The sequence below is a fragment of the Erithacus rubecula genome, assembly GCF_903797595.1.
Source record: "Erithacus rubecula genome assembly, chromosome: 6".
In the NCBI taxonomy this organism is placed as follows: domain Eukaryota; kingdom Metazoa; phylum Chordata; class Aves; order Passeriformes; family Muscicapidae; genus Erithacus; species Erithacus rubecula.
Window position 1 is genome coordinate 48,357,114 of NC_136688.1, and position 22,038 is coordinate 48,379,151.

A 22,038-nucleotide genomic window follows, 5' to 3' on the forward strand; every position below is an offset into this window, starting at 1 on the left:
TCCACATATTTCAAGCCTTTCACATGTGTTTATAAGCATTAACACCTAATTTATAAAGATCTTCATAGCAGAGGTGTGGGGTGATTGTTAAACATAAATGCCTCAAACTGTGCTCTCTTAACAAGATCTAGTCCCTCAACTCTTAATCTAGCAAAGCAGCTTTTTTTTTAAATAAAGGATGTGGTGGGGCACACCTGAACCCTTTTCTAACTTCTGAAGGTGAAGTGCAAGCAGTAGAGTGGTTAGTAAAAAAATGAATTGAATATACAAATTAAAGAATAATTAAAAAAAAAAAATGGAAAAAATAAAAAAAACAACAACAGCAACAAAACAACCCAAATTTTCATCCAAACCGGGAGCAGGCAGCTCAGGATGCAAACAAGACAGCAGCTAGCATGTTATCAGAGCAAGGAAATCAGAAGCAAAGATCAAAATGCTGTCCCAGCATACTAATGTTGACAACGTCTGTAAGTCCCAGTGCTCAAAAAGACCACAGCAGTAATCTTGGTGAAACACATCCAATCAGCAGCAGTTTACTAGCAGGGTGCAACAGGAAACTCACATTTATCAGCTCTGCTCCCTCATCAGTGTATGTCACTGCACTCCATAGAAGCTAGAATTGTGTTAATTTATCAGCAAATCAGAAAGAGAATAAAAATGCAACTTCTATCCTCTTTTGAGTAATTTATTTCCTTCATTCTTTTGAGTTTTTTTATCTCCATGATAAAATGAAAATACAGCTTGAAATTCTGGAAAGCAAATGAAGAAAAATACAAATCCAGATTGGTACAAGTATTGACCTCTTTAAACAATCAATCCAGTAGGACAGACACTCTGACCTGTAAAGTCCTCTCACCTGCCTGAAGATCTGCTCACCACAATTGGACTGGGGGACTTTTGCAGCATCTCTCTGGAATCCAGTCTCCATATCACCTTTTATTCATGCAGAAAAAAAAAATTGTTTTCAGAGTAGACAGGGTGATTTCACCCCTCAGAAGTTCTCAGTTGCAGAAGTAAAATGCAGTATATGTGGAAAATAGATCATATGGGATGTAGGTGTGTTCATGGACTCATTGCCTCTATCCCAACTATCAGGCTGCTTTACTTACTGGATTGCTGGCTCTGACCTTGGGCTAGCACATATTACCATACAGAAGTGGGAACCATACATCACCTCATCAAGTTCATTTGATGAAATTGTGAAAAGTTGAAAAGTAAAAGCATTTAATCAGATGAAGTTGAGACAGGAAAGATAAACTGCCTCAGCAAAGCCAAGAGAGTCGGTGTGCTTGGTGCAGCCGAGGAGCGCGGCTGTGTCGGCGTGCAGCAGTGCTAACCACACACAGACTGTGCTGCATGACACCTGAGCCATGCACAGCACAGCATCCAGCTGAGAGCAGAGGAGATGGCACTGTGCAATGCTCACACCGTGTATAAATAGCACATGGTTTGCAAGCGAGGCCAGAGAGCTCTGCTGTGCAATGAACACAAATGGTCTGGCTGCTGCACCTCGGGTGAGAAGCCACTGCCCTGGAGCCAGTGTCCTTCACACTGTGGTGGGTCTCTGTTAACTCAGAGGGAAAGGTGTCACCTGCAAGGTCAGCAGCAACTGGTTCTGCAAAAGAACATCAGGGTGTTGGCTGGAAATCTTCTCTTCAAGAGAAGAATGACCTGACCTTGCTTATGGGTCACATCCAAATCAAAGCACAGGCTAAGACGGCATGTTTGGAACAGAAAGTGAAAGAAGAAGAAAGAAAAGCATGGCTTTTCTCAGTATTTATCCAAAGCCAGAAATCAAAGTTGTTCTTTGTGCCGTCATTATGTAATACTTAAGCTACAAGAGGACAGCATTGGTTTCCTTCTAGTTGCTCCCTTCTTTCAAAACCAAGTAAAATTTATTTATTTGTTTGTTTGTTTGTTTATTACATAATTTTAAAATGTTTTTATAAAAGCCCACTTCATAAACTAACATTCTAAAACACTTTTATTTCTACTTTGAACCCAAGGAAGAAATCTACCAAGTCAGCTTCTTGCATCTCAGTGAACTATTGCAAGATCTTTGTGGAGAGCATGTTAAAAGTGACATGCCAACATTTTTTCTGTTTGAGTATAATGTACCTGAAGCCTTTTACCTAGAGGTCCTGAAAAAAGAAAGAAGGTGAAAAAGAATCAGCTGTTAAGAACAAATCAACAAAAAGTAGATATTAATCAAACTGGTGAGCTGAATCCATGCCTAAATAGTTTGTCTATGATGATATTATCAGAAAGATAAAGAATGAATAGTTAACTTCCTTTAATCCCAGTCTTAAAAGTGGCTGTGGTAGGACAGTAACTACACACAAAACAAAAGGTCCTTGTGATAAAGTTATGTTCCTAAATACAGACCATTGAGTCAATTAATATTTACTTAAGTACTTGTCATCTAATGCAGGAGCAGAGAAAACCATCAACATAACCAAAAGCTTGTGGCACCAATTTGCATCCAGTTCCATGTGCATGTTTTATTTATTTTCAATCAGGATCAATCAGGAAGGAAAATAATCAATGAAGTCGCACTCATGAGTGGTGTTTGGCCATCTGGGGGCCCCAGTTTCTCTCGGCCTGCATTGGAGGCAAGGAAAAAAATTTTTTCAAGAGCACGGAGGAGCTCCATATGGTTGAGATCAAAGGTGTTGCTGGGTGCATGGTTCTGCTTTATTGCCAGGCACTGCTGTTAATTAGAAAACAAGATCAGAGGCAGTATTAAAATCCAATTAAATTGATATGAACAGATTGCCAAGTGATGTTCACTAATGTATAATTGAGCACCATGCAAATTTCGGTGGCTGCCTTTTGTTTTTTCTCCCCACACTCTGGAATGAATGATGAAGCTATGAAGTTTTTCCTCATTGTAAAAGATAAACAAGTTAATGCACTGATCTAGGGGGTATTGCTTCAGTGATTGATGAAAATGAGAGTGGAATATTAACGTGTGACTTTTGGGGGGCTTCTTTTATAATCTTATTTTGTTCATCGTTATTTTATTATTGTTGTTGTTGTTATTCTTGTTATGGTGGTATCCAAGTACATGCTCAGATCCTTCATCATTCCATCATTTCACACACAGAGAACCTTCCTTTGGAGCTGGAGATTTTATTCAAACAATTACAAAACCATGAATATTTCAAGCGACAGGCCTGCTACTGCTGGAAATTAACTTTCCAAGAACTATATGGACTTTATACTGTATATCTTTGTTTAGAATCCACAGCTTCTATTAAATTTAATTACTTCCCTGTGCAGCTTTATATTGAGGGCGACTTCAAAACGAGGGCAGCAGCTATTAAATTTAATTACTTTCCCCTGCGGCTTGCATAGTAAAGGTGCATGGTTAAGGTGCAGCTACTAAATGAGGGTAGCTTCTAAACAAAGGTATACAATATTTATACCATATATATTTCCTTTTCCCTATCTATCTGTCTTTAATATACACATTTTTGTGTGTGTGTGTGTGTGTGTGCACATAATGCAGGTATGTAGCTAGGTAAATTATTAAATGAAAAAAAAACTTTTAAACTCAACTGTATAGTGCCCTATCTATATTTGTTTCTTTCTCTCTTTGAATGCCTCACGTGGTCCCATTCATAATTCTCATAGATTTCAAAGTGACCTGTCTTAATACAGAACAAAATGCCAGGATGTAAAATTAACTGAAAAAGCTGCAGAAAAGCTGGAGTCTTTTGGGGAGAATGCATTTAAATAAATGGGGATAAGTGTCACCCTTGAAAACAGGATATATTAATATCATTGTGTTTTATCTATGTCACCCTTGCAAATGGGATATATTAATATCATTGTGTTTTATCTAATCTATCATTTGCTAACTGTGAAGATACATTGATGTAAATGCTGGTTTTGAAAACACGATCAAAGGTAACACATAAAAGAACAATAAATTGACCAAGGCAGTGCCTGGCATGGTGTTCCTGAGGTATCTGTGAAGCTTTCAGAAACTGTTTAAATTCTATTAAAATAAGAAAACATTCAACCAAATAATGTTAGCTGTACATGTGAGCAGATTCACAGAAGGGCTTGCAGCTGTGCTTGCAGAGGGATGTGAAGTTGTGTTGGTCTCACCTGTGCTCCTCAGTGCAGGCAGCACAACGTGCTGGGTGTGGGCAGAGGGAAGGCTGGGCACCCAACAGTTCAGGGTCTCAGCTCCTCCTTCCATCTCAGAGAAGCTCCACGGGGTGTGAGGCTGCCAATGCAAACCCATCACAGTGCCCCATACCACTTTCACTTAATGCACCCTCTGCCTACACAAAGCAGAGAGCAGTGTAGGAGTTTGTACAGCATCTCTATCTCAGAACTTCATATAATTCCTTGGAAGAAATTCGTATGCAATATTGGAAACTCTGTTACAGCAAAGCAAACGAAGAAGCTGTGATATGTTTTATGCATTTCCAGAATTATTTTGAAGAACCTCATGCCAACCCATCATTAGTGGAACAGGAAATGGTAATTAGATCTTCCTGAAGTTTCTGCCCAAACATTTTAAAAGTAGCTTTATGGAAACAGGGAAGATACACAGCTCACTACTTAGTCACAAGTAAAAAAATTGCTTTTAAATCAAGAACTGCAATTATGATCAGAACAAAACATAACTGTTTAATACTCTGTATGAAAAAACAGCATTATAAATGTTTTGTTACAAGTTTTTAAAAATTAAAAGGGCCTTAAAAAGGAAAAAAAATAAAGAAATATTTTATATCTCTTTTTTTTTCCATAATTTTTTTCAAAAATTGAAGGAATATAAAATGAAAAATGAAAAATGAAATAAGTTTTCCTTAGATTAGTATTACTATTTTGTGGGACTAAGGATTTGTCTTTGTCCTTCCTTTCCATTTTGCTTATCATTTTTTCTTTTTCTCATTCTTCAGTTAAAGAGTATGGAAAGAAATAAAGGAAAAGGTGTCGTAGGGAGGAAGAAACTTGCTATGAAAGATGGTTTTAAATCTGTCTTTTTTTCCCAGCAAAAATACAATACCTGAGAGTATTGCACCAAAAATATAAAGGAGTAAATAAATAAGAAAACCCTAATAATGCACACTTAGCACCTTTGTGTTTCTGCTTAATTTTTGGAGAATGCTCCTGTAGAAACTATCATGACACTTCATCGAAAAAATATTGCTTTAATGTTTCCTTGCCTAACAGAGAGTTTTGGTTAAGGTGCTAGCCAGCCATGCTAGAGGAACCATAACTTATTCCTTGCCAAATGCCTAAGTCCAGTACAAGGGCTTGATTGATAAATGAATTTTGCTAGTAACCATCAAAGGAGATGAACCCAGTCCTGAAGACACGATGGACTTCTTCTTTTCAGGTTAGGAACTACAGTACAATGCAAAGAAAGTAAGAGTTTTCTCTGAGAGCACTTTTCCTCTCTTCTGCCCTTTGGGAAAAGACCTCTTCAATTATTTATTGTCTGTTTATATAGCTTTTGGGTCCTTGGATCCTCATTGTGGTGTCAAAGAATTACTGTAATAAAGAAAAAGGGAAAAAGAATGAAGAGGAGAAGGAGCAATTAGTGGAAGAAAGGCAATGAAACATATTACTTAAGAAAAGTCATCAATTTACCCCCGTTATATTAATGTGGTGTCTGAGACACCAAATTTCCTTCCAAGGCCTACAGAAGGAGATGACAGCTGTTACAGATGTGTGATGCTCTTGCAGCAAGTCTTTGCTACTGGTTGTAATTTAGCCATAGTGGTGCTGTGGTCACAGAGGTTAACCCAGTTAACTCATTTCAAATTAGCTGAGTCTTTCTGCATAGCATGGCACTGAGCAATGAGCACTAGCCTGGAGGAGCATTTCTGCATGTGAAAACATGTACAACTGTGGACCTTTTGAAAGAGACCACTGGATTTTATAATGATGAGGGAAAAGAGAGCTGGGGAGATCACATGCCTATCTGAGGTAAAAGTAATGTTACATTTGCAGAGATAGCAACCCTAATTCCCTGCATCTGGAAAACTGGATTTGTTAGATCATCATATTCTATGATCCCAGGTCTATTATGTAAATGTCTATATGCTGATTTCAATGTGCTCTGAATGCTCTCCCATTTTCAAACAGTAGCAAGAAGTGTTTTCTGCCTGTGTGAATGTGAAGGTATTGGCACTGATATAACCTTTTTTTTTTTAATATTTATTTTTATTTTTTTCCAACTGAGTAAAGCAGCAAGATCCAGGGAATGACATTTTTCTGTTGTATGTCCCTCCAACTCTAGGGTTAAATGCAGAGAATATGCTTAAAGGACTCCAGAGTGGAAATTAAGTTCATTTCTTAATAATTAGTCAACATGGCAATTAGTGTAGGTACAGTAGGTACAATGGACAAGGTTTTTGTCACTTTTTTAGTGCGTTTCCCTTTTAACTTTATGCTTCATTGTCATCTAAGCTTTACATATTGGATGACAAGGATAAATTAATTCTACTCTGTCAGTGACTCTGCTGTGAAGTTTGCCTTTAACAGAAAGCTAACTGCTGATCTTTAGACATAAAACTCAGAAATCTATCAGCAGAGTTCAAAATTAGCTGAGATCTTATGGCCTGAGGCCACCCTGGTAACTAATGGCAATTTTACAATCATTAGTTTTTGCTTGATGGGCCAGTAGTAAGTGGGACCATGATCATGACCCAAATCTAAGAAAAAGGCCTCGAGGCCCAGCTTTTTGTCAGATTATGGCTTTACTTACCTAAGCTGGTTTTATCTTATTACAGTGTGTAAGCTATGGTAAGCTTGATACAGACAGGATGGAAGAAAAGAAATCTACCCAACCTTAGCAGGGTATTAATCACAAGCAAAAGGTTGGGAGAAGGGATCTGGGGTATAAATCACTGCCATTCCTGCTGGTCTTGATGAACTTGATGAACTACAGATTTGAATCTAATTTAGCCTTATCATATTCATTTGGAAATTGTCAAACACAGGAAATAAGGCAAAGAATTTCTATTTTGAAAATAGATTTTTGTTTCCAAGCTTAACACTAGTTTATGTACTTTACTCATAGTGTGCTTTTAGCAAGTTTACAGAGAAGACAAACTCCTCTAAATAAAATGACTTCTAGTCATGAATTCTTGGATGATTTTTAAATTTTCAGATTATGACTGCATAATGCACAAACTTCTAAGGAGAAAAAAATGACACTTTGCTTTCATTCACCAGTTCGTTTTCAATTACAAGAAACCAAGAAATAATTTCTTAGTTGAGACAGTGGAAAGATTTCAATGCTGAATAATTTCAACTAAATCAAAATCACTAGTTTTTTGTATTTTGTAAGGCATTGCAGGAAACTGATTTCCCAACCATCCCTATTTTAAAAAAATTAACATGATAGAGCATGAGCTTTTAGACAGCTGTTTCTGTCCTTCAGACAATCAGTTTTTAGAGGTTACATAACTTGTTTCCAAATCATATTAGTTTTCCATATAGCAACTTCCCTTTTAGCTGTTCATATTTCTGCTAAGCTCAAAAGATCTCAGTTTTACTAACACTTCTCTTTGAAAATTCCAGGGTTTGGGTGGAAATCTGTTTTGGGACAGATTGACTACTGGAAAGAGTGATGTTGGGGGGGAAACTGACTCCCAGATGATGCATGTAAGTAAGAGAATCACAGACAAGGAAAAAAGTGATGGGACCTCATGAGTAATGGTATCTAAACAATGCTGGTACAAGAAGGGGTGCTAATATTGCATAATTTTCTACTAGAAAAATACAGGCCAGGGTTAGTGGTAAGCAGAGAGAGAGAATGGAAAGTGTGGGCTTGTGGGAATGTGGTGCAGTCCTTGTCACTGATCTCATGCACACATTTTTTTTACTCTAATTTGGTTTCATTAGCTGTAAATAAAATTCAACTCTATCTATCTAATATCTCAGAACTGTAAGAATTAACATTTCTGAAGTGTCATGTCACCCAGGACTATAAGACAACACAGGAACAAATTGCTACTGACACCAAAAGGTAGATATTCAACAGGGATTTTCTCCTTACATACCTAGGCTGAGCTATTCAGTGCTTATCAAACCAAATATTACAGTCTCCTTGTATTTCCCAGTCTCAACAAGCTATTTTCTTTATTCACTTCTTTGTGCTTGCTTTGTCTCATTCCCACTGTTTCAATGGCTTTTGTCTTACTATTAAATTGTAAATTTTGGGGAACCAGGATATTCATTTTGTTCTACAGAACAATAATAATCTGATCTATAGTTTTCATCCAGATACAACAAGAACAACAGCAATAGTAAAGAGAATAAGACAAAATTATTTCTTTAGCATAACCAGACAAGTGGAAAAATAATCCTGATCATCATGAGGCAAAAGATGTGTCATTGTGTCCCTTTAGTGTGAGATTGCACTATTTTTATTTAAATTTTTTGCAATGACAGATAGTTAAAATGATTTCTGACTTGGAAGACCCCAGTGGTATTGTTCATTGTGAACTTTGCCCACATTTGGGTGCCATATATTGTTCAAAACCCTGAAAAAAGAGGGATCTTCAATAGCCCAGACACACTTGCACCAGGCCAATTGTCAGAAAGAGACAGGCAATGGGCACTGGGCAATGAGTGTAACCCAAAGTCCTTTTCCTGACACAATGACACTATGGCATCATGTTCACATGTAGGAATACAGGCAGGTCTGTAAACATGCCTTCTCCAGCAATTGGACTGGTGATCCCTTATTGCCAAAGGGCTGTTAGCACAGCAGCTGCAGGGAATCAAATCTGAAGTGCTGAAGTTGGGAAAGCTTTGGTCCAGTATTTGAAACTTTTCTACTAAAAGTAGGAAAGAGGTCAACAAAGTCACTGATCATTAAAATTATCACTTCTTAAAATTCCTGGTTCTATAACATCCACTCCTAGACTCTGGCTTATTCTCCTGGAGCTTGAGTATAAAACCAGTGAACATTTATTTTTGTCACTCACAGAGGAGATAGGACTGTGAACTCACACAAGAGTGGGTTTATTGAGAAAGAAGTTGCCATTCAAAAGTTGAACTGTGGTTCAACTATTTTGGAGAAACACAAGCAGATGACACAGTGCTTTTCTTCATAGTGAATATGCTTGATGGCTACTGCAACAAAACTGAAGATTTGTCTAAATGATTGTACACATTCTGGTATCTGGGGGATGAAGTGAGGAAAGAACAAGGATGTCAGGTGAGGCAGGTGAAAACATTTATAAGAGGTGATAAATTTTTTCAAGCTAATTCTGTGTCATGAATGAAACTACTCACCTGTACTAGAACATTTTCAAGCAATAAATGAGCACAGTGACTGATGCCAAAATCAAAGTGAGGCATCTCTTACTTACACACCCTACCCACACATTCTGTTGGGTTCAGAAACACCAGCCTGATGTTAGTGGTCTGATCTCAGATCCACTCACCTACTCCCAGCCTTGGAAGGCAGGGCAAATTTGGTAGCTGCTGACTCAGTAAACCACGTGGGAGTATGTCATTGAGACACAGATGGCATTAGTCCTCCTAAACTAATGAGAGCTTGGCAATCACGAGGGGGGCAGGAACTGGGGGAGTCGTGGCTAACCCCAAACAGAGAGACAGCACACAGCACTGGATTCCAGGGGAAAGAAACCCAGTTGCTGAAGATGGATGTTCTGCAATTTTTGCTTGTTTTGTTGAATTAAGTAATTTGGAATGTTTAAAAAATTACTGAATCAACATTTATTTTTTTGAAATAACACAGCTCTTAAAGGGAAAGTGACAGTCTGCTGGTGTTGTCAATCTCCCCTAGCTCTGCTAAGATGTAAAAGTCTTAAAGCAGCCAGTACACAGTTTGCAGTAGAATCAACTACCAATTTGGCTGCTCCATAGAAATTGATAGTTGCACGAACCAATCTTCCTGATACTTCAATAATTCCCTGTCCTGGACACATTCTTTCCTTTTAGTTTTGGGAAGATGGGTTTGATCCTCTGAAATCCAAGTACCTGGTGAGGATCTCACAGTGATTTCTTGGATGTCTGAGGAGGATAGGGGCCCAGATCCTCTTTGCTTTCAGCAGAGCTTAGGTTTCTTTGACTCCAGACTCATTTCCTCATACAAACAGACCTGGAGGGATGAGTCAACAGCCATTGAGGGCAGTGGAGAGATTCTCATCAATTTTGTTGGAGGCTTGCCCAGACTCTAATTAAACAACTAAATGGCCTTCCTAACAAGGCTACAAAAAAACCCTAACTAACTGCTTCAGAAATACCTAGAAAATGGAAATGAACAAATTACCTCAGGAAGAGTCGTGGTAATCAGTGATAGGAAAATCTTTGGAGAAGCTTGAAAGTTTTTTTCAAACATTATTTTTAGCAGCCACTCTAGAAATTCCTGACTTTTTTTACATAATTTTGAATTCTGCTCTTGTATTGTTTATCCCTGCAGTTATCTGCTTTCGAATATGGATGAATCTGCAGATTGAAAATTAAATATAAATATCTATGTGCTTTATATATTTAGTAACAAACACATATACACATATGTACAGTGTATTTGCATTGTTGCCTGGGAACAAAATGCCTATTTTTAGTTAATATCAGGTGATTTTAATTTGCAAGAACTACCTCACCTCTCAGCATTTTAAAGAGCATACACGAAGGCACCTGCATGCTTCTAACATTTGATGTATCATTAAATATGCCTTCTCACATTTGGCACATAAACCCTGATAAAGTTTCACCTTTTAACAAAATAAATGACTCAATTAACAAGATGAAAAACAGCAGTGTGGTGGCAGACCCTCTTGGTGGCAAAAAAAAAAGGATAAAAAAGAATTATCTCAGCAGGGCGTTAATACAAGGAGCGCCACAACACACAGCAGGCACCTGGTTTGAGTGACAGCCACCCAGCAAAGCTGACAGATTTGTCAGCCTGCTGACCGCTGGCTTGAGTGTCTCACACCACCCTAGGAATAAATTGTTGCTCAGGAATGGCTGAGCAAGCACTCACTTGTCTCTGTTAGTCTAATTGATTTTTTTCAAGTTGTTTTCATTTTTATCTGTTCCTCTGTGGCAGCGTTTGCTCGTGGAGCAGCAAATTTTGGCACCCTTAGATGACTAATTTCCTCACAGTGGTTGTGTCTTTTAAGGAAGGTACAGGTACAGATACAGGGCCAATCTCATCTCTTAGCTCCCTGGGCTTGAATGGATATAGCTGAGGTACAGTTGGACCTACCACAAGAGAAAATCACCTTTTTTAATGGGATTGGAACTTAGGACATCTATATTCTGTTTCACTATAAGATCCCAGCTGGCAGGGAGCACTGTTCATGCATGACATATTCACTGTGACCAGAAGCAATGCAGAAAAGAAAACTGGAAAATTGTTATTCCTTTCCTTGAAGTGGACATTAGTCTTCATGCAAAAATCTGATGTGCTGTTCAGTGGGAAATTAGGGGATCAATATGAATGCACATGGAGAAAGCTGGGGCTTTGACACAAGGACAGTCCAGGATTGTCAGGAAGACTCTGCCAATCAGCTCAAAGCCTTGCTAAGCAAAGATAGCCTTATTTAAAGAAGAGATAATCAGGAGTTGCACAAAATCAATCTGCTGAATATCACAGTTTCTGAGGTTAGTAGATGCAAAACCACAACTTCTATTGTATAATCAGGCATGTGCCTACATGAATGACATCTTTATAATTGTATGCTGTATCTCCATGTGCTGCATATCATTAAGCACCCAGAATATGTGTAATCAGTCTAGATCTAGGAGCTACCATTTACAAAGTTTTTTTAAAGTATGACATACAGAACTAAATATGTTCAGGGTTGACGCAATGCTGATCTTCCAAATGCTACCAAAAAAGGGCAGGTTGCTTCTAATAAATCTCTTGAGATATTATATAGCAGGCTTAATGTTGGATCTGCTCTGAGACACTGAATTCTGACCGAAGGAAGATGCAACTAAAATAACTTGGTGATAGTTTTTACTTGTGTAAGGCAGTTTAACTTGTATCAGTGCATCAAAGAAGCATTAAAACTTCAGTGCTCAAAAGCCTAATTTAATTTCAAATGACAATGCTCCTACTCACATGACAAAACCCTAAGATTAGCTCCTCAGTTCCTGTTAACAAAGAATATCTATTTTCAAGCTGAGCATCTCATATTACCCTGGTACCAAAATGTATTTTGCAATATTCCCCAAGAATGGACAAGTCTAGAACTCATTTAACTCAAGGCAAACAATGTCATGCTATTCTCACAGTCACAGGACTCCACACTGGTTTTCATCTTGAATCTCTGTTGGGATTTTAAAAAGAATAGTTTTTACCTTCCTTCTGCTTACAGTGGGGAAGTTCTGCTTTATCTAATGGAACCATTTTCATTAAATCAATATGGTTGTTTGTTGAAGCAGATGATATTAAAACAGAATAAACACATATGAGTCTGACCTTCAGCTACAAGCTTTCACAATAGTTAGAGAGATGATTATTTCTAATATAGATTAGGGTTTGCACTGCAAACTGTCAAGAAATGTCAGGATAAATAAAGGTATGCATTATTTTCCTGTCTATTCAATAAACTCTGGGAAAAAAAAAAAAAAAAAAAAAAAAAAAAAAAAAAAAAAAAAAAAGTTTTTTTTATATCCTGAAGTATATTGGTTTGTACCTGCTTTAACAGTCTTATTTCACTGACACCTTTTTTAGAATAAATCTATCCACAAAACATGTGACTAGAGTCTGGGAATATTTCCTTAATTTCCATACAGTACACCTTCAAAAGGTATATAATGTGGAATGAGTTAAATTTGGTAAGTCTTTCTCAGGACTATTTGACAGTAGTACTGAAAAGTAACAGGAGAGTGAAATATGGATGAAAAATGAGTACATGTAGTTCTAAAAATCACTGGTTTCCAGCACTGACCTAGAAAATCATTTAGCACTAGACCTTTTGAATATCTCTTTTCATGCTTCAAACTGGATTGAGACGAACTACCATTTTGCTTTACCACAGATATACTCCCTTTTCCCTTTTCTAAATTTTAATTTCTTTTTATGGTATCCATCTTCAGAGAGAGAAAGAGGGATAAAAAAAAATTTAAAGAGACTGCATCTCTTTTCCAGGAGAAAAGAGCTGTACAAATCCAGCTCTAATTACTAACAAACAGAATTTTATATTGAACTTCTTGTGACTTATATGGTTTTTTAATTAACAAATACAATAGTTTTCCCTGGTTCTCTGCACAAGCTTTTTTTTCCCCTTTTGAATAGCTCTGGATGAAGTTTTATGGTAAAAGCAATTGCATATCAATAGCACTGAGCAGGAACTGACACAGTACCCTGGGAATTTGGGGACAGGTGCTCTTAAACAACAAAAGCAGGAAATGTTATTGCACAGAAAATGCAGGTATTCCAAATGTTCATGTAATACAGAAACCTTTTTCAAGAAGAAAATGTTTTCCTAAGCAAATACTTCCCTTCATAATTTTATTTGCCATATCATAGATGTAGCATTAGGAGAAAGCAGCAAGTCCCTTCAGCTTTGTACACAGTGTCCACAATCAAATAAAGCAACAGGTGAGTGTGGCTTAGGACAGCTAAGCATTTCTAACACTGCAGAGAATTAATTCACATTTCCTGAGAAACACTGCATCTTGAAGAATAGACACACAGGAAAGGTGATGTATTTCAAAAACTCTTTAGTTAGGAGTTACAAATAAATACATTTTTATATACATTTTCACATACACAGTCAAGTAAATTAAGAAAAAATATGTATGTTATTCTGACAGATGTCATGTTCAGTATCCCCATTTAGAAATGCTTTATTCCATACCGAAAAGACACGTGTAATAAAATGCCCTGAAATCTTGGCTCCATGTAAATCAAAGGAAAAATTCCTCTTGTGATCCAACCCAGAATACCCCTAAGTAAAAGTTTATTAATGTTTAGCTCACCTGTCCAAATGTGAGCAAAAAAATAAGGCACAATTCACCACTGAATTACTTATATAGATAATACAATAGATGGAATAGATATATATGTATAGTTTTACATCAAGCTAATTATTCTCTTCACAGAACACTAATTATTAGAAAACAAAAGATGCTGCTATCTGTCTCTGTCTGCTTCTGTGATTCTGTCTATTTAAAAATCAGATCACTGTAGATGACTCTATAGCAAGTATTATTTAATCACATAAATTTTAAATCTCTGATTTTTCAGGAGGGAATCAAAAGGCAACAAAAATATATTTAATATCTGTTCTTCCTCATTTTGATTAAGTTCTGAAAAATCAGTTTGGTGCTTTATTATACTTCAAAATATTTTATTTTCAGGAACATCATTCTGATTACTCACTTGGGATACCAAGCCCAGACCAAGGGGCACATGCAGATCACCACAAATACAGAAGGCAGATCAGCTTTGCAATGTCCAGTGAATTAGTCTTTGAGTGACCTTTATATACAAATGGGCCAAAGGGTAAAAAAAAAATGGGCCAAAGGGAAAAAAAAAAAAAAAAAAAAAAAAAAAACCCCACAAAACTTTTCCAAAACTTGCAGAAATTCAGCCTGTACAGAAAGGGCAAATTCAATGTGAAAACTGCCAGCTATTGTTGATTTGCCAATCTATATTGGTACTATTAAATATATTATGATACCACTCAAAATTCTTTGATTTTCGTTATGCAGAAATTTGGTTGAAATTTTTGCTTATAAGAAATGCAACATTCATCCATTGTTATAAGAATTTAACTGTATTCAGGAGTCATATATTGGTTTTTTTTCAATTTTGTATGCAAGACAATAGAACTATGAAACAAAAATCAGCACATGGATGAATAAACCCTTAATTTATTAGATCCTTTTTGCTCTGATCAAGGGAATAGCTCCAAGAAAAGAGGTCAGAAGGACTAGTACTGTTAATATGCAATTGATGAAATCCTCAAACACATATTGATCCACTCTTTATTACATTTTTAAACCCTCGACTGTGAATATTTCCCAATAAGACAATAACTATATCAAATATAATTTGATGTTCTTAATCACAGTAGATGTTCTTCCCCCCCTAAAGATCATCTCACTGGAGATATTTACATCCAATACACAATGTGAATTTGCCATGGATTGCATTTAATACACAGCCCTTCTTTTCACATTCTTTCCTTCAAGCATATCACCTCTGCATTTGACACTATCTGTACTAACACATTTTAGTCACACATGGAAACCCCAAAGTTTCCCGACAATATAAATTGTTACAACAAAAAAAAAAGCATAACAATGCATTAGACCTCTACCCCCTGAAAAACCTTCACTGCCTTATTCATTACTTAAAAAGGCAAGTTAACTGTCAGGAGTTTTTTGTTGTTTTTTTTTTTTCCTCAGAGCTGTAGAATTTCACAAGGAATTCCATCTCCCTGTAGAGTTGGGAATAGCTGGCTGCCCAGACAGGCAAAGTCTTTCTGCCGCTTGTGTTTGACGCAGCTTGAGGCAGAGCAGGTTGTATGGGCCCTGACCCAGCAAGGTCATCATTTTGTGAGCAATTCTGAGGCCTGACATCTGCTGCCTGGCTTTGAGTACAAACCAGACCCCTCAGCCCAAACACAGCCCCGCCTAAAATAATCCCCCAGCAAGGATCCTAGGCTTCAGAGAAAAGGCTAAATGGCCCTCTTTTTGTCTGGGTGTCCAGGCCTTTTAGTCCTTCCTCGTCACGTAGCAGAGAGTGGAGAACAAAACCATTCCCAGAATGCAGATAAAGGCCAAATTCTCACAACTCCACACCATAACTTCTTCACCTCGTGTGAGACTCGCATTTACACTCCAGGGGCATGGCTCTGGGAAGAAAAAGGGACAGGCATGCAGTAGCTCAGAGAGAGACATTCTCTTCTTAAAATGCATTCAAAATGGTGCCTTTTCCTTCAGAGCTTTTGAGAAAAATCTGTTGTACTAAATAAAGCACATGAGGTATATGTGCTATTTAAATATTATTAAGAGTGCATACAATGAGTGGAAGACCTGATTCTCAGACTTTCTCCTCCATGGGGAAGAACTGAGAAGAACCTGGTGATCCATATAAATGTGACTCTAAGCCTTGACTGTCACTTGATTTTTGTGTGTATTCAAAGTCCTTTGGTCATTCTGGCAACAGAAAGAAACTGACAGAGTATCTGATAATAGCCTGGTTACAGGGAACCTCCACAAGACAAAAGTGTGCAAGAACTGTCACTGGCAGAGCATTTGGAGTTAAATGTAATCCTTCCTAGAGAACAGGTTATGGTTGTTAGTATCTTTTCCTTAGAATCAAGTTAAAGCATTCCTGATGTAAATCTATTCTTATAATAAAGATCAGGGAAGCCCCGGGATTTTTCTACAACACAAATAAATTTTGTCTTCTCTTCACCACCATAGTTCCATCTAGCTCCAACCACAAACAAAGCTCCAAAACAAAGTGATTTTGAAAAATTAATTTATTTTACAATGCAAAACATATCCTATGCATTGCACTCTGAATGCATGGTGATCTCTCCCAATGGCAGCTACAGTTCTGCATGGCTGCTATGGTGCTTGCTGCACCCTCAGCAGCAATAGTTATCTATGGAGCCCAAATCTCCTCCCACCATCTTCCCTTTACTTGAGTAAACACAACACAGAAGGTGGACTGAAGATCATGGCAAACGTGTCCTAGTTCTGCCTTGACCTGTCTGTCTCTGTCCTTATAGCTCAGTTCCAGAAGAAACAATCAGACAAGCCTCCAGCCAGCCTGGGTCATCCTTATGCCCCTTTTCCCAGGGAACCACTTGTCCTTGTGTAACCTTAGGTCTAGCATCAAACTCACCAGTCACATTCATAAAGTACTGACCTGCCACAGCTGCCTTTTAAATGTGGCAGTGATTGCTAAAAGCATTGGATGGGTAGGAACAGCAACATGGTAGGAGATCCTGAGCTTGTGGGAATCTATTTGGTGGCAGGGAATTATCTAAGGTGAAATATCACTAGGAGATCAAAAGATCAAAATCAATTATAAAAAAATTTAAGCAAACATTTCTAAATCTCCAAGTGCTTAACAGGCCTCATACAAACCAGTCTTCCAGACAAACAGACTTCTAGCCAAAAATAAAATTATATTGATTCAGATTGACATTTATTACCTTATGGAAAGAATTTTGTAACTAGATGAGTTAAAAATTCAAGTATAAAATATTAGAGCTCATTATGTGAATTCTTGGATTAGATGTTGCCATGGTACATCAAGGGGAGATGCATTACATTCACAATATGACTAATCCCAAATTTCAGTATTCCTGGTAGTTGCCTTGGGTCTGATGGGTGCTGCATGCTTAGGTATTTCAGTGATCTGCTATGTAGGATCACACATTCACTGTGTAGCAAAATCCAGGCAATTGCTGTCACCCAGATCCTAACAATGCTTCAGGTTTTCCCTCTCCCTTTCTGTGGCAAATTATAGTTTACAGAATCATAGAGTTGGACTCACAAGGGTCATTGGTTCCAACTCCTGGCCCTGCACAGGACCATCCCCAAGAGTTACATCATGTGCTTTAGAGTATTGTCCAAACACTTCTTGAACTCCCTCAGGATGTGACTGCTTCCCTGTGCAGCCTGTTCCAGCTACCCTCTGGGTGAAGAACCTTTTTCTAATATCCAAAATAAACATCACCTGACACAACTTCAGGCCATTCCCTCAGGTTCTGTCACTTACTGAACTTCATACAGTTGGTGATTGCCCAGCCCTGCAGGGTTTCCCTTCCTCTGAGAGAGTAAATAGCTCCTTCCAGCTTTGTATCATCTATGAAATTGCTTATTATCCTCTCCAGTCCTACGTCCAAGTCATCAATGAAGATGTTGGATGAATCCCATCATGCCCCATAGATTTGCAAGGATCCAGCTGGAGCAGCAAATCCCACATAAGTTCAGGATCAGCTGGGAGTTGATCATTCACACAGTCATGGTTCCCCAGCTCAGGGCTCCAAGACCCCCTTGGTCCATCCTCTGTGCTGAAGACAAAGAATGCATTACACACCCCTGCCTTGTCCCTGTCCCTGTTTGTGAGGTGACCATCCTCATCCTGTAACTTTAAACACTGCCTATTGCCATTAGAATATTTGAAAAACTATTTTAATTGTGCCCCACGTTTCTGGCAGCTTCAACTCCAGCTGGGTTTTGGCCCCATGTAATTTCTCCCTACAATGGCAAGCAGCATTTCTGTTCTTGCTTCAACTGGGTGTATATTAACAAGTGTTTGATTGGCAAAGGTGTGAGGAGTTAATGACATATTCTGAACCCAGCTGCTGCACGTTCCAGTTGCAGGAACTGAGTACACAATATTTCAGGCTATGGGATGCACTAGGGGGAAATTGGAGCTGCAATGTTTTCAATTTTTAAAAAGAGATTTAAATGCCTGCGCTAATAGGAGAATCCATTAAAAAAAAACAAAAAACCAAAACAAACCAAACCAAAACAAAAAAAAAAAAAAAAAAAAAAAACAAAAAACAAAAAACAAACAAAAAACAAACAAACAAAAAAAAAAGAAAAAAAACCTGTCAGCAAATACTGACCAACATCAACAAGGTACACTAAGAAAATTCAATGCAAAGGAAACAGAAAACTTGTGAATGCCTCTTACTTCCACTGTTATGCTACCATGACTGCCCTGACCATATTCCTGAAGTTTCAGGAATATTTATTACTGAGCACAGTCTCCACAAATGCAATAGTTAGCATATGAAATATGCTTTCAGCTAAGAAAATGCAAATAATAAGATTTGACACATGAAAAATAAACTCCAGGGAGGTTCTTTCCCTAGCTTCTGCTAATTCTGGCCCCTCAGTGAAGTTTTTCTTGAGGAAAGACTAAGAGACAAATTAGAAGAGGTGTGCAGTGCAGAGAGGGCATCATCATCCCACTGAATGTCACGAAAGGGCCTATCACAGAAACACTGGGGTATTGGTCTAGAGATGAATGGGCATGATAAGAGTAAAAAGAGAGAGAACAAGAAAAGAAGAACAGAGAGTGCCTGTGAGGTGATGAAAGCCTTTACAAAACCAGAATTTCTTTAGTCTACCTATTATTCATAGCAATGAATAACTGTGCTTGGATAGTAATGCTTAATGTTATAAATTCATTAGTTTTATTCAGAACCTTTAAGACTAGGCAAATAAGCTCATCAGAACACCCAGGACACCAAAGATTTCCTAAGAATTGCTCAGGAGTTTCTAGGAATTGTGTGGGACAATATTTCCAGCCCAGAGTACTCTCTATGCACACAGTTACTCACCTTCCAGCACATCTGTTTTTTTCCTCTTTTTTCCTTGGCAGAAAAATCCAACCTGCCCTCAGATTTGCTCACACGGGACACATTGCTTGGATCTTCCCTACTGTTGAATCAGACCCAAACAAGGATCTCTGTAATTTTGTTCTATAAATATATGTCCTGTCATTTTTATTGGGAATTGTAAATTCTGTAGCCATTATCTATTAGTCTTTGGTAAATTCTCTGGGAAATCAGATCAACAAGATAGAAATTGATAACCAGGATTCCCTTGGTGAAAACCATGACAACCACAATGGAAGTTGGTCTGTAAATACATTGACCACATTGGTGGGTAGTATATTGAGCTGTATAACCATTTTTTAACCACCTGTATGTGGATTCTATCTCCTCAAGAAAGACTTCATTCCAGGAAAACTATTCAATGGTTCCTATAAACAGGCTCCTGAATTTAAGTGAAGGTAACGTTGTTATGAACCCCTGCCATTACAAAGGACTGTCATCCAATTCATATTCTTTAGGTATCCAACATTCCTTTCTATTACTTAAAGCCCTTATGTAGTCTGAGGTTCTGCACTTCATGCACACTGAGACATACACAGAAGTACAATCATCCTGTATCTGTATGAAGAACTCTGAAAATTAAATGCTTCTTCTCTCGCTATGCCACAGCTCTCGCCTCTTCAAAGTTGTTGGGTTTGCTTTATAAAAGTAGTGATTTCATTATTAATTAAGTCATTCTCTGTACTATGTTGCTACCTAGGCAGAATTCTTCCAATGAGAGTAAAAATCAAAATTTCCAGAATTTATTCTTAATTCATAGACTGCCAACTATGCAAGAAGACCAAGTAATTCTAGATTTTAAATAAAGGACAAATGAGATTTTAATTCACTAGACTTGGAAGTAGGAACTCACTTGAGAAAGGGTAAGAAAGGGTTCCTAGGATGTATATTATGCTTTGCTGTTGGAGGCTGGTCAGGAATTTAGGGAACTGATGTGATTGGCCTCAATCCCACTATCTGAGATAGAGAGATAGAGGAATCAGAGAAATGTAGCTGTCATCTACCGCTTGTTTTCCCTGCCAGGCCAGGAAAGTGTGATAGCAGAACAAACCAAAATTGTTCTTTTTAACATGACAAGTTCCCTAAAATCAGGATATGCAACAGTGTGCCTAAGGGGAAAGAGAAAGAAGAGGAATGCCTAGTCTGACAGAGAATGCTTTCTGAGAATAATGCCTTCCATCCCTTAACACCATTAACTGCCTATTTGTCTCCCTATCTCCTTCCCTAGTCTCCCCAGCAGACCAGATAGGCTTACACCAAGGTAACCCTTTTCTCTCCTGTTCTCTAGAATGCCTGCTCTGTACAAGTTCCTGGGTAACTTCTTGTTACTCAACCCAGACATAATTCCTACATATCTGCATGACAGGAAGGGCTTTTTCATTATTTAAAGGGGAGAGTGTAGGTTCATTGTGCAAGTGCTGAACCCTTCCTTCTGTGTTTTAGATGTCATTTGATACAGCTGCAGTAATACTCAAATTATTTTGTGGCATTGAGGCACTTCTAACTTACTAGTGCTGTATGATATTTTGCCAAACTTTTTGGCAGTTACTGAAATTAACTTTTTTATAGCTTTTTAAAAAGTTGAATTTGCACTTATGATGTGCTTTTCTCATATTTGCATCAACAAAAAAATCTTGCTAAGGTTCTCCTGGAAAAAGTTCCCTGATAAGACTTTTGTTTTTAAAAAAACTCACTAAAGATTTGTGCTGATAATAATTATACACTGATTAATTGGATTAATTTCCTGGATGATCAAAGCATGATAGGTACTTAATAATAAAGCTACAGACTGATGGATCTCAACAGCCAAATTATGTAGTACACTTTCTTAAATCTGGCCCATCTGGCTCAGAGAGGGAAATAAGGCCAGCACAGAACAGATAGGTTAAGAATACTGTATTGTAGAGATTCTCTGATCCAGAAGGGATGTGGCTTCATAAGATGGATGGGGAAAGGTATCAGTGAAGAGTAACTAGAGATTTTGGAGTAGCCCATTCAACAGTAGGCATGCTTACCAGTTATATTTGCTTGTTCTCAAGATTCTCAAGGAAGGCACAATTTGGAAATAGTTGGATTCAGAACTTACAGTATCTCAACCCTATGAAATATGTCCATATCCACCACTGGCAATAACTATCCAGTCTGTATGACAGAGCACAGTACCACTCTAAGTCCTATATTGCTTATTAGTCTTGCCTACCATGCTTTTGGCATCTTGAACATTTCTAGGAACCACAAGATTGGTGACAGTGAGAAAGGCAGCCTGGGTGACTGGATCAGCCTACAGTGCCACAGCTGGATTGCTAAATGGCAAAGAGCTTCTTGCCTGATAAGCATGTCTGCTTGGAAAAAAAAAAAAAAAAAAAAAAAAAAAAAAAAAAAAAAAAAAAAAAAAAAAATTTGTTTGTTTGTTTGTTCATTTACTGGAGTACTCTTGCCAATTGGTTTTGCATTGCCACCAAATCTACCATGGTATTGCCAGCCTGTCAGAATTGCTGTAACAAGACAAAATATTCACACCAGTATGGGAGCTCCACCTTTCTCCTTTCTGTTTTAGAAGCCATCCTTGATCCTGTGCAGTCCCTCTCCCACACATTTCCATAGACAATGCTCTTGTCAAGGCAAAGTACCCCAGGACAGATGTGCCATAGCCTATTTGGGACCTGAAGAGTGCTGCATAGTGAGAAGCAGGAGGTAT